General features: G+C 38.6%; 1 non-coding gene across 1 annotated transcript; it reads right to left on the bottom strand.

Annotated features, from left to right (window-relative positions):
• Positions 1-14648: 14648 nt before the first annotated feature.
• LOC112760298 (small nucleolar RNA R71) lies at positions 14649-14756 on the bottom strand. Its single transcript, XR_003180746.1, has one exon. It is a non-coding gene; the product is annotated as a small nucleolar RNA R71 (small nucleolar RNA).
• Between the last annotated feature and the right edge of the window lie 179 nt (positions 14757-14935).

Here is a 14935-nt window from a genome sequence, read left to right as displayed (position 1 = left end):
GTCGAGGTTACTTTTAGAAAAACATGGTCTCTCTCACTAAACTCTAAGGGTCTACGTCTATTATTGGCATAGCTCTTTTGACGGCTTTGTGCTGTCTGGATCTTCTGACGAATCCCCTTTATCTTCTTAGTAGTTTGTTGCACTAAGTCTGGACCCAAGATACTAGCTTCTCCATCATCATTCCAACACAATGGTGTCTAACATCTTCTTCCGTAGAGAGCTTCATAAGGTGCCATCCCGATACTTTGTTGGTAACTGTTGTTGTAGACGAACTCAATCAACGGCAAATATTTATCCCAACTGCCTTGGTTATCCATCACACAAGATCTTAGCATGTCTTCTAATGTCTGGATTGTCCGCTCCGATTTTCCGTCTGTCTGAGGATGGTATGCTGCACTCATATGCAGCTCTGTTCCCAATGCTTTCTGAAAAGCTCCTCAGAATCTAGAAGTAAACCTCGAATCTCGATCTGAAACAATTGACGAAGGTATCCCGTGCAATCGTACGATTTCTTGAATATATATCCGCGCCAACCTTTCTAAAGTATAGTCAACTCAAATTGGAAGGTAGTGCGCTGACTTTGTCAACCAGTCCACAATTACCCAGATGGCATCGTGTTCTATTGAGGTCCTTGGCAATCCCGTGACAAAATCCATAGTGATCTGCTCCAATTTCTATTATGGTATTTCCAAGGGTTGCAAGGTTCCTGACGGCTTCTGATGTTCCACCTTCACCTTTTGGCAGGTTAAACATTTTGAGACACAATCAGCTACCTTTTTTTTCAAGCCCGGCCACCAGAACGTTTATTTCAAATTTTGATACATCTTTGTCACTCCAGGATGCATAGGAAATCTACTTTAGTGAGCTTCTGCAAGAATCCTTTGTCACAAATCCCCAGAGTTAGGCACACAAATTCTGTTCTTGTACCTCCATACACTACTATGATCCTGTCTCACAGCTTCTGGTCCTTCTGCTCCCATACGTCTCAACATTGTCATCATTTCTGAATCCTAAACACAATCTTTGGTATATCTGGCTCGCTTACTCGAATTTGGTGATGACCCGATCGCAAGTCAATCTTAGAGAACACAGTTGCACCTTTCAACTGATCCATCAAATCATCAATCTGTGGAAGTGGATACTTGTTCTTAATAGTGACCTTATTTAGCTGTCGGTAATCTACGCAAAGTCTCATTCCACCGTCTTTCCTCTTTACTAGCAATACTGGAGCTTCCCAAGGTGATGCACTGGGACGAATAAATTTCTTTCCAAGTACCTCATCCAATTGCTTCTTCAACTCTGCAAGTTCCAATGGTGACATCCGGTACAGTGCTATGGAAATTGGTCTGGTTCCAGCAGCTACTAGTTCAATGCTGAATTCTATCTCTCGCTGAGGAGGAAACTCAGGTATGTCATCCGGGAAAACATCAGGAAATTCCTTCACCACTCGGATTCGTTCTAAGCTTAGTTCACTATCATTCGAGCTAGCCGCTAACAGAACATACCCCTCACAATCACTCCCGTCTAAGGTAAGTCTTACAGAATTCAGATATAAAATTTGGGACAGAAATGGTTTAATATCTAAACTATCAGATAGAATAACAGTAATTCTTTCATAGCAATAAAGGAAAACATGATACTTGGACAACCAATCTAGCCCTAGAATAACTTCTAGACCACATGAAGACAAACAGATTAAATCATGTATGAAAGTCCTGTTCCTAATAGTAAATGGTACTTGCAGGCACACTAAACTGGTCAAAGCATTTTAGGATGCAGGTGTATGGACAATTAAATCAAAATTTAACTCAGAGAAATCTAGTCCCAACTCACGAGCATCAGTTAAAGAAATAAAGGAATGCGATGCATCCGAGTAATACAGTACAGTTAGAAATTGATTTCTGACATAACACTGACCTTGGATTAGGGCGTCTGATTGAATAGCATCATTAGTAGTCATAGCAAACACTCGGCCTTGTTGCTGGGTTCGTACTGGATTTTGAGCAAATTTTCTTGGGTAGATCCTAGCTTTGTGTCCAGATTCCTCACAAGTAAAATAAGCGTACGTTCCTTACAGCATCCAAATCTGACATAACCATAACCATGGAGATCATAACAGCTATGAGGATAGCTGTGCCTCACATCGATTCGTCATTCGAAACTCGATTAAACTTTGTCTATTCGTAGTCATTATGGTCCTATCCGCACCAAACAATCAACATTAAGGTGATCAGTCTTAATATTTCATGTAAGGCACGAACATTTCCAAAATGAGCGTTCATAGACATTCATGCCAAATATATCTTAAAGATACCCTAACAGCATGAGACACAAAACAGAGTAGAAAATGAAGCATAGTCAGTCTACTCCCCAGGCTCTATTGGGAACGAACTGCTCTGATACCAAATTATAACGACCCAACTCCCAGTATGCCATGGTCATACAAGAAGCTAAGTGTTACCAACTTGTTCTTCCTAATTATTAACTATTACTTAATATATGAGCTTGTTCCTTGTTAGAATGTTGCCAATTTTACGAGTAACCTTTTTTTTATTCACTGCGGATGATAATGTAAAAATAAACAAGCATACATTGAGAGCAATAAAAGCAAGCATAGAGAAATATAGAAATATAGCAGATAATATACATCATGTACACTATAACAAAACATGTAGCTTTTACACAAGATCAAGTCAGTTTACATCCTCGTCAACCTACGTAGCTAATATATACACGACACTCCCAGGGCCTGGCCTATACAAAAAGCCGCTAAACTGGTGCCCAGGCTAGCCTAACCACTATATAGCTCCTAGCTCTCGGGTGTACTAACACAAGTGAGAGACTAACTAATAGATAATGTCAGACTAGAGTGTCATCAAAAAAATACCCCTACGGTTGTCAAACTATATCTATACGTGGTCGTTCAGAAGATCGTCGTGAGGCTCGCCCATCTCCTCATTTTGCTCTATCTCTATCTCAAGGATCCTTCTCCTCCTCATCATCCGCGGCTACAGCTATACGCTCAGATCCACCAGAAACACTGTTGTCTGATGACAAGTCATCTTAGCCTAGTTTTACTGGTCTATTTCTTTGTTTTTATTAAGTTTTATGCACTTTCTTGTATTGTAAGTAAGTAATTTGGAATGGAATTGCATGGTTTCTTTGAATCAATCAACCACCATTTAATTGATACTAAATCATAAGGTTTAAGCTAAATTTAATTGATTTTTAAATGATTTATAAACCTTGTGAATTTGGTGATACTTTAATTGGTTGTTTTGATTACTTGTTGGTGAAGAAAAGAAGAAAACAAGAAAGCGTGGCCTAAGAAGCGTAGCCCAAGGAAGAGAAGAAGGTGGCAAAAGTGATGCGAGGGCATTTTGGCCAGTTTCACTGACCTTTTCTTTACTGTTTTAGGGTAGTTTCATGCATTTTCTTAGTTAATAAGCAAGTTTTGGGTAGATAATCACTTACATCTTGATTCAAGCAAACATTGTGAATTTTACATGATTTTATGAGAATTATGCATGAATTGAATGATAAAATAGATGATGCATGATCTCATGAGTTAGAACCTAGCTTTGATGCACTTTACTTGCTTGATTTCATGACAAAGGAAGCAAGGAAGATGCCACATTAATAGCCACGTTAGTCTAACTAACGTGACCATTAACGTGGAATGGAGGCTAGCTTGCAACGTTAATAAGAAAAGTGAACACCAATAACGCCTTCGTGAGCCATCATAGCCCACGTTAGTGTCCACGTTAACTACATTAACGTGGAGGAAAAAGAAAGCCCCAACATTAGTGGTAAAAGAGGATACCACTAACGTTCCAAAAGGTACAATTGGCCACGTTAAGAGTCACATTAACTACATTAACGTGAACTCTAACACGGGAGGAGCAAGGAAGAGCCAACGTTAGTGACACTCACCTTTGTCACTAACGTTGGACTAAGCCACTATGAGCCACGTTAGTTGCCACATTAATTACATTAACGTTGAAGCTAACGTGGATGAAAGAAATGATGAGCCAACGTTAGTGACACTCACCTTTGTCACTAACGTTGGAGATGGAAATCACCACCACGTTAGTGGTCACGTTAATACAATTAACGTGAGGCACTAACGTGGGAAGGGGCGTTTGGAGCGTTAGTGACAAAGGTAAGTGTCACTAATGCTCTCGAAGTTGAGGCATGCCCACGTTAAGGGTCACGTTAGCTACACTAACGTGGACTCTAACGTAGGGAGGAAGGGCAACAAGCAAACGTTATTGGAAAAGGTGAATGCCAATAACATTTGCGAAGGACCAAGAGGCAACGTTAGTGGTCACGTTAGTGCCACTAACGTTGAAGTTAACGTGGCCCATTTTGGGTTAGGAACATTAGTGAAAAAGATGATCGTCACTAACGTTCTCGAACCCACATTTTCACTTAATGTTAACACCACTAACGTCCTAACTAACGTCCATGCCTAACTCACACTTTTTCTACAAGTAAAGCTAAGCCCACTGAAGATGATAACTGCTTCATCTCAAAGATCCAAAGGCCCATATCCAAGACTTGAAGAGCCAACTAGAAGATCAGAAGAGTAGTATATATAGAAGTAGTTTTGAACTAGAAAGGGAGCTTTTGGCCATTGGGAGAACTACTCTCTGTATAATTTTACTTTCTCTGCAACCTCTAGTTTTACTTTCAGAATGTATTTTCCATCTTTGATTTCCATTCCCAGAGCTATGAACAACTAAATCCCTTTCATTGGGTTAGGGAGCTCTGTTGTAATTTGATGGATCAATAATAGTTTTCATTATTCTTCTTCTTTCTTTTCTCTTGATTTTACTAGAAAGCTTTCAATCTTCATCCAATTGGGTAGTTTTCTTGGAAAAGAAGCTATTCATACTTGGATCTCTTCGGAACCTTGGAAGAGGAATGAAGAGATCATGCTAGAAATGCTTTCTCATGTTGGACCAAATTGGGGTTTGGACGGATATAGTGACATATAATTTTCCTAATACTTTGATTTGGAAATACATGTGGTATAATCAGTAACCATACTTCATCTCTTCTCATGAGCAATTAGACCAAGGAATTGGCTATTGATCAAGATTTGAGAGATTGAATTACCAAGGAATTGGAATTCAATCACTTAAGATTGCCAAGGAGATTAATGAATGCATTGATTGAGGAAGAGATGAAAATGAACTTGATCCGGAGAATACAACATCTCCTGAGCCCAATGAACTCCCCATTTCTGATCTTACCCATTCTCTTTACTTTCTGCCATTTACTTTCCCGCCATTTAATTTCCTGTAATTCTCAAATCAAATTCTTCTTAGCTCAACTAGAACATTCCTCCAATTAAAGTTGCTTGACCAATCAATCCCTGTGGGATTCGACCTCACTCTATTGTGAGTTTTTACTTGACGACAATTTGGTATACTTGCCGAGGGAAATCTGTTGAGAGACAAGTTTCCATGCATCAAATTTATGGCGCCATTGCCGGGGATTGATTTTGTATCAACATGATTAAATTGGTGGATAACTAGATTGAGTATTTTTCTTTTGTTTGATTTAATTTCTGTTTGATTGATTTACTTTCAGTTTCAGTTATTTTCTTCCCTTTACCCCTACCTGTTTGTGGTGTTCTCTTATTTGTTACAATTTAGTTCACTAACCCACTAACTGTTTGATATATTGTATCACTCACACTAACAGCATTTTTAACAAGAATACTCTCTATCTCCCTTTTGCTTTGGCCTTGTTGGTTGTATGACAGGTAGAAGAAGCGGGGCTTCAACTTCCTTTGATTCTGAACCTGAGAGGACCTTCCTTAGACTAAGGAGGGAAGCAAGAGGAAAGAGAGTCATTGGTGCTGGGGAAGAACAGGAGTATTTTGAACCAGACATGGATGAGAATATGGAGAATCATCATGAAGAAGAAGCTCACAACCATGGCAGAGAAGGTCCAGTGCATCATGCTAGGCAAGAGAGAAGAGTTCTGGGCTCTTATATAAATCCAAACCCAGGAAACTGTGGAAGTAGTATCCAAAAGCCAACCATACATGCCAATAACTTTGAACTAAAGCCACAGCTCATCACCCTCATTCAGAACAACTGTTCATTCATAGGAAGTGTCCAAGAAGATCCCAATCAATATCTAACCACCTTCCTGAGGATATGTGATACTGTGAAGTCTAATGGTGTTCATCTTGACACCTATAGACTGCTTTTGTTTCTCTTCTCACTCAAGGACAAAGCATCTAAATGGCTGGAATCCTTCCCGAAGGAGAGTTTAACAACCTGGGAAGCTGTGGTGAATAAATTCTTGGCGAGATTCTATCCTCCTCAAAGGATCAACAGGTTGAGAGCTGAGGTACAAACCTTCAGGCAACAAGATGGTGAAACTCTATATGAAGCATGGGTCTTTCTTACGAATGGGTGCAGTTACACATCTTCTATGAGGGTCTTTCTTACGAATCAAAGAAGGCAGTAGACCACTCATCTGGGGGATCTCTGAACAAGAAGAAAACCATTGAAGAAGCCATAGATGTCATTGAGACTGTAGCAGAGAATGACTACTTCTATGCCTCTAAAAGAGGCAACACTAGAGGAGTGATGGAGCTAAACAACGTGGATGCATTGCTAGCTCAAAACAAGATGATCACCAAGCAGTTGGCTGACCTTACCAAGAAGATGGAGAGGAACCAAATAGCAGCAATCACCACCTCAGCAGCAGCTCAAGAAGGAGTGAATGAAGAAGCAGAGGGTGATCAGGAACAAGCCAACTACATTGGAAACTCACCTAGGCAAAACCATGATCCATACTCCAAAACTTATAATCCAGGTTGGAAGAACCACCCAAACTTTGGGTGGGAAAATCAACAAGATCAAGGCCAAGATCAGAAATGCCACAACCCCAACAATAATGCAGCTCACCAACATTCCACATAGAGATCATATCAACACCTACCTAACAACACCTCTCAACATCCATACCAAAACCAAAATAGCCCTTCTCATTCCTCCAATCTCAATTCACCATCATCCGAAGATAGACTCTCAAGGATCGAGAATCTACTTGAAGGCATATGTAAGAAAATTCAAGATAGTAAGGTGTTTCGAAAGGAAGTGCGATCCAACATGCAGAATCAGGATGCTACCATCAAGAAACTTGAGACACAAATTGGCTACTTATTTCAGCAAGCTCCCGGCCATAACCTTTGCAGCAACATTGAGCCAAACCTAAGGGAGGAGTGTCAAGCTATCACCCTCAGAAGTGGAAAGGAATTGAAGGAGACCTCCAAGCAACCACAAGAGAAGGACTCAATTGGAAGGAAGGAGGAACAAGATGAAGTTCAAGTTCCCACCTCCAATTCACATCAAAAAGGAGAAGAGCTGAAGCCATATGTTCCGAAAGTCCCATACCCTCAACAATTGAGGAAGAAGGAGGATGACAACCAATTCTCAAGACTTTTGGAAATCTTCAAGAAACTAAAGATTAACATACCCTTTGCTGAAGCAATAGAGTAAATGCCGCTCTATGCCAAGTTCTTGAAGGAATTAATGACCATGAAGAGAAGCTGGAAGAGCAACAAAACTGTGATACTAACCGAAGAATGTAGTGCCATCATTCAGCACAAACTACCCCAGAAATTAAAAGATCCTGGAAGCTTCTAGATTCCTTGTATTATAGGGGAAATCACAATAGAGAAGGCTCTATGTGACTCGGGAGCCAGCAAAAATCTGATGTCCGTAGCTAAGATGAGAAAAATGAGGATTGAGGAAGCCAAGCCAACAAAAATGGCCCTGCAACTGGCAGACCGATCATTCAAGTTTCCTCACGGCATAGTAGAAGACTTGTTAGTGAAGGTAGGAAACTTTATCTTCCCCACAGACTTTGTGGTATTGGATATGAAAAAAAGAGCCAAGGCTTCTATCATCCTGGGAAGACCATTCCTAGCCACTGCTGGAGCTATCATTGATGTCCAAAAAGGTGAACTTACCATGAGACTATACAATGAGAAGATGATATTCAATGTGTTTAAGGCCATGAGTTACCCACAAGAACCATTGGGAGAGTGTATGAGGTTGGATTCACTGGAAGATGCATTACAAGAGACTCTTGAAGAAGAAGAACTTGAGGGGTTAACAGAAGAGGAATCAGCATCAAGCGAAGAAGTTGCAACAGCAGAGGTTCATGTTCAAGGCACACTAGAAGAGAAGAATGAAAAAAAAGAAGCACCCAAACTTGAACTCAAAGCACTGCCACCTAACATCAAATATGCATATTTAGGAGAGAATGAAAGTTACCCAGTGATCATAAACTCAGCCCTCAGCCAAGAACAAGAGGAGGAACTACTCCAAGTATTACAAAAGCATAAGGATGCCATTGGATGGACCCTCGCTGACCTGAAGGGAATCAGTTCGGCCATATACATGCATAAGATACTGTTGGAAGATAATGCCAAACCATCCATTCAACCCCAAAGGAGGCTGAATCCAGTCATGAAGGAAGTGGTATAGAAAGAAGTCATGAAGTTATGGCAAGAAGGGGTGATCTATCCGATCTCAGACAGCCCATGGGTCAGCCCCGTGCAAGTTGTCCCAAAAAAAGGAGGAATCACTGTAGTCCCAATGAGAAGAATGAACTAATCCCTACAAGGACCGTCACAGGATGGCGGATGTGCATAGACTATAGAAAACTCAATGAAGCTACAAGAAAAGATCATTTCCCCCTTCTTTTCATGGATCAGATGCTGGAAAGACTTGCAAGACACGCATATTACTGTTTTCTCGATGGTTATTCAGGATATAACCAAATAGTGGCTGATCTGAGAGACCAAGAGAAAATCTCATTCACTTGCCCATATGGAGTGTTTGCCTACAGGCGTATGCCATTTGGGCTATGTAATGCACCTGCAGCTTTCCAACACTGCATGCTCTCCATTTTCTCAGATATGATAGAGAAATTCATTGAAGTCTTTATGGATAACTTTTCAGTATTCGGAGATTCCTTTCCTAATTGCCTAAATCACCTGGCTCTGGTATTAAAAAGATGTCAAGAGACTAATTTGGTCTTGAACTGGGAGAAATGTCACTTTATGGTGACAGGAGGAATAGTTCTTGGCCATAAGGTTTCTAATCAAGGCATTGAGGTAGACAGAGCTAAGGTGGAACTCATTGAAAAATTACCCCCACCAAGTGATGTCAAGGCAATTAGGAGCTTTTTAGGGCATGCTGGCTTTTACAGAAGGTTTATTAAAGATTTTTCAAAGATAGCCAAGCCCAAGCACTACATGGGCAACATGGGGGAAAACCCCAAAATGAAGTATCATCTCAACTAATGGAAGAATCGTCGAGCTAGCGACGCTAAAAGAGCGCTTCGTTAGGAGGCAACCCAACCTAAGGTTATCCTTTTCATGATCATTTCAATAAAAGTTACAAGTAGTTTTCCTTGTATTGTGAGGAGCTATGTTTTGTGTTGCACACCAAAATAATCCAAGAGTGAATGTGTAATTCTAAGTTTGGTGTTCCACCAAAGATTTTAGTTAGAATCACACTACACTTCTTCAATGGCAAGTTGCTAGCCCCAACCAATCAGGGAAACCACTTAACATCAGTTTAGTTTCTAGTTCATAACCGTTTTGTTAATAACAGCACATGAGGTTCTTTGCATATATTCAATATGTGTATTAGGCAAGAAACTAAGTTTGGTGTTCACACACCAAGTTAAGTTCAGAATTTCACAAGCATACATGCATGCTAACTATTTTTCAAGTGCTTTGGGAACAAGCAACTTTCAACAACTCTGCAGGAATTCAATCAATCTTCTGGAAAACAATGCACCATCATCCAAGGAGGCGAAGAAGGATGCAGAAGCTATGGATGATGACAACAAAGGGATAGCTAGAAGTCACCACCAAAAGGTTGTATTGTTACTTGATTCCATATGAGTGCTCAAATTGGAAGTCTGAATGTACCCTTGATTTATAGTTACTCTTCAGATTAAGTCACTAGAATATAATGTTTATTTTCTTTGCTTTTGTCACATGTGTGCTGGTCCTAGTTACCTGCTGCGTTTTCACCTTGCTCACTTGTATGCTTGTCCTTTAAGTCAAATAATAAGAGATTTTATGAAAGACCAGAGTGAGGTTCAATTTGTGGAGTAAGTTCTTAAGCTTGTGGTGTAGTAATTACTTAGCTAAGTTGGTTCACCAACAAGGTAGGAAGGCAACTATCTGTCCTGAATCATATACTTGAAATGAAACCCATGAGACTAGCTAAATAACAAGATCCTAATAAGAAAAAGGGAAAGAAAAAATAAAAGTTGAGAAATAAAGAAAAAGAGTAAGAAATAAGGCTAGGCACCAAGGGTTGAATCTTGAGGCAAGTGTCTGTGGTGCTCCTGTGTAAAGGATATGCTTGGATGAATAAGCTCTCAGGGGTGCCTTATCACTTGATAACTTGGGTTAACTAACCCAGGATTATCAGCTGAAAGTCCACTATCAAGAGTAACCTTTGCTACAGAACACTTAGTAACCCAAAGAGGTGCTGGACACTGATGAGCGGATAATTTATACGCTTTTTGGCATTGTTTTTAGTATGTTTTTAGTAGAATCTAGTTACTTTTAGGGATGTTTTCATTAGTTTTTATGTTAAATTCACATTTCTGGACTTTACTATGAGTTTGTGTGTTTTTCTGTGATTTCAGGTATTTTCTGGCTGAAATTGAGGGACTTGAGCAAAAATCAGATTCAGAGGTTGAAGAAGGACTGCTGATGCTGTTGGATTCTGACCTCCCTGCACTCAAAGTGGATTTTCTGGAGCTATAGAACTCAAAATGGTGCGCTTCTAATTGCGTTGGAAAGTCGACATCCAACGCTTTCCAGCAATATATAATAATCTATACTTTGGCCGAGTTTAGACGACGTAAAAGGGCGTTGAACGCCAGTTCTACGCTGCTGTCTAGAGTTAAACGCCAGAAATACGTCACAAGCCAGAGTTGAACGCCAGAAATACGTTACAAACTGGCGTTCAACTCCAAGATTGACCTCTACACGTGTAACATTCAAGCTCAGCCCAAGCACACACCAAGTGGGCCCCGGAAGTGAATTTATGCATCAATTACTTACTTCTGTAAACCCTAGTAACTAGTTTAGTATAAATAGGACTTTTTACTATTGTATTAGATCATCTTTGATCAGTTTTATGCTATCATAGACTTTCATGGGGGCTGGCCATTCGGCCATGCCTGAACCATTATCACTTATGTATTTTCATACAGTAGAGTTTCTGCACTCCATAGATTAAGGTGTGGAGCTCTGCTGTTCCTCAAAGATTAATGCAAAGTACTACTGTTTTTCTATTCAATTCAACTTATTCCGCTTCTAAGATATTCATTCGCACTTCAGCCTAAATGTGATGAACGTGACAATCATCATCATTCCCCCACGAACGCATGCCTGACAACCACTTCCGTTCCACCTTAGATTGAATGAGTATCTCTTGGATCTCTTAATCGGAATCTTCGTGGTATAAGCTAGATTGATGGCGGCATTCATGAGAGTCCGGAAAGTCTAAACCTTGTCTGTGGTATTCCGAGTAGGACTCTGGGATTGAATGACTGTGACGAACTTCAAACTCACGAGTGCAGGGCGTAGTGACAGACGCAAAAGTAGGGTGAATCCTATTCCAGTATGATCGAGAACCTCAGATGATTAGTCGTGCTGTGACAGAGCATTTGGACCATTTTCACAAGAGGATAGGATGCAGCCATTGACAGGGGTGATGCCTCCAGACGATTAGCCATGCAGTGACAGCGCATCGGACCATTTTCCAGAGAGGATAAAAAGTAGCCATTGACAACGGTGATGTCCTTACATAAAGCCAGCCATGGAAAGGAGTAAGACTGATTGGATGAAGACAGCAGGAAAGCAGAGGTTCAGAGGAACGAAAGCATCTCTATACGCTTATCTGAAATTCTCACCAATGATATACATAAGTGTTTCTATCCTTATTTTCTATCTATTTATTATTTATGTTCGAAAACTCCATAACTATTTTATATCCGCCTGACTGAGATTTACAAGGTGACCATAGCTTACTTCATACCAACAATCTCCGTGGGATTGACCCTTACTCACGTAAGGTTTATTACTTGGACGACCCAGTGCACTTGCTGGTTAGTTGTATCGAAGTTGTGAATGAAAAACGATTTATTAAGACGTGCGTACAGAGTTTTTGGCGCCGTTGCCTGAGATCACAATTTCGTGCACCATGTTTTTGGCGCGTTGCTGGGGATTGTTCGAGTTTGAACAACTGACGGTTCATCTTGTTGCTCAGATTAGGTAATTTTCTTTTTGTTTTATTTTCAAAAATTTTTCAAAAACCTTTTAAAAATTTCTCATCTGTTTTCGAAAAAAAAAATAAATCTTTTCAAAAATATATTTTTCTTCAGAATTTTTAAGAATGAATTCTAGTGTTTCATGATGATTTGTTGAATCCTGGCTGGCTATGAAGCCATGTCCAAATTCCTTTGGACTGAGGATTCAACTAATCACTTCAATGCATGTAATAGCATACTAAAGCTTGGGTGGCTATTAAGCCATGCCTAACCCTCAGATTGGAGCTTTAGACTAAAGAGCACAAGATTCCTGGAATTCATATTAAAAATTTTGGAATCCTTATTTTTCTTTTTCACATTAATTTTCGAAAAATCAAAAAAAAATTTAATAAAATCACAAAAATCAAAAATATTTCATGTTTCTTGTTTGAGTCTAGAGTCAAGTTGAAAGTTTGGTGTCAATTGCATGTTTTAAAGTTTGCATAAAATTTTCGAAAAATTCATGCATTCATAGTGTTCTTCATGATCTTCAAGTTGTTCTTGGTAAGTATTCTTGTTTGATCTTGATGTTTTCATGTTTTGTGTCTTTTCTTGTTTTTCATATGCATTCTTGCATTCATAGTTTCTATACATGAAAAATTTTTAAGTTTGGTGTCTTGCATGTTTTCTTTGCATTAAAAATTTTTCAAAAATAAGTTCTTGATGTTCATCTTGACATTCAAGGTGTTCTTGGTGTTCATCTTGACATTCATAGCATTCTTGCATGCATTCATTGTTTTGATCCAAAATTTTCATGCATTGAGTCTTTTTCATGTTTTTCCACCTCATCATTAAAAATTCAAAAATAAAAAAAATATCTTTCCCTTTTTCACTCATAAATTTTGAAAATTTGAGTTGACTTTTTCAAAACTTTTTAAAATCTAGTTGTTTTTATGAGTCAAATCAAATTTTCAATTTAAAAATCTTATCTTTTTCAAAATCTTTTTCAAAAATCAAATCTTTTTCATTTCTCTTATTTATTTTTCAAAAATTTTAAAAATATTTTTCAAAATTATTTTTCTTATCTTTATCTCCTAATTTTCGAAAATAACATCATCAATTAATGTTTTGATTCAAAATTTTTAAGTTTGTTACTTGCTTGTTAAGAAAGATTCAAACTTTGAGTTCTAGAATCATATCTTGTGATTTCTTGTGAATCAAGTCATTAATTGTGGTTTTAAAAATCAAATCTTTTTCAAAACTAATTTCAATCATATCTTTTCAAAAATATCTCTTTATCTTATCTTTTCAAAATTTGATTTTAAAATATCCTTTCTAACTTCTTATCTTCTTATCTTTTCAAAATTGATTTTCAAATTTGTTTCAACTAACTAACTAACTTTTTGTTTGTTTCTTATCTTTTTCAAAACTACCTAACTAACTCCCTCTCTCTCTAATTTTCGAAAATATCTTCCCTCTTTTTCAAAATTTCTTTTTAATTAACTAATTATTTTAATTTTTTATTTTAATTCTCGAAAATTACTAACCTTTTTCAAAAACTATTTTCGAAAATCACTAACTCTTTTTCAAAAATTATTTTTGAAAATTCTCTCTCTCTCTTATCTCCTTCTATTTATTTATTCATCTACTAACACTTCATTTCACCCAAAATTCGAACCCCCTCTTCTATCTGTGTTCGAATTTTTTCTTCTTCTTTTCTTCTACTCACACAGGGACCTCTATACTGTGGTAAAAAGGACCCCTATTATTATTATTTTTCTGTCCCTCTTTTTCATATGAGCAGGAGCAAGGACAAGAACATTCTTGTTGAAGCAGATCCAGAACCTGAAAGGACTTTGAAGAGGAAACTAAGAGAAGCTAAATTACAACAATCCAGCAAGCACCTTTCAGAAATTTTCGAACAAGAAGAGGAGATGGCAGCCGAAAATAATAATAATGCAAGGAGGATGCTTGGTGACTTTACTGCACCTAATTCCAATTTACATGGAAGAAGCATCTCCATTCCTGCCATTGGAGCAAACAATTTTGAGCTTAAACCTCAATTAGTTTCTCTGATGCAGCAGAACTGCAAGTTTCATGGACTTCCATCTGAAGATCCTTTTCAGTTCTTAATTGAATTCTCGCAGATCTGTGATACTATTAAGACTAATGGAGTAGATCCTGAAGTCTACAGGCTCATGCTTTTCCCTTTTGCTGTGAGAGACAGAGCTAGAATATGGTTGGACTCTCAACCTAAGGATAGCATGAACTCTTGGGATAAGCTGGTCAAGGCTTTCTTAGCCAAGTTCTTTCCTCCTCAAAAGCTGAGTAAGCTTAGAGTGGATGTTCAAACCTTCAGACAGAAAGAAGGTGAATCCCTCTATGAAGCTTGGGAGAGATACAAAGAACTGACCAAAAAGTGTCCTTCTGACATGCTTTCAGAATGGACCATCCTGGACATATTCTATGATGGTCTGTCTGAATTAGCTAAAATGTCATTAGATACCTCTGTAGGTGGATCCATTCACTTAAAGAAAATGCCTGTAGAAGCTCAAAAACTCATTGACATGGTTGCTAATAACCAGTTCATGTACACTTCTGAGAGGAAGCCTGTGAG

This window comes from Arachis hypogaea, chromosome 16 (genome assembly GCF_003086295.3).
Source record: "Arachis hypogaea cultivar Tifrunner chromosome 16, arahy.Tifrunner.gnm2.J5K5, whole genome shotgun sequence".
NCBI classification, from domain to species: Eukaryota; Viridiplantae; Streptophyta; class Magnoliopsida; order Fabales; family Fabaceae; genus Arachis; species Arachis hypogaea.
The sequence above is the reverse complement of the archived record's forward strand: the minus strand, read 5'-3'. Positions and strand labels throughout refer to the sequence as shown.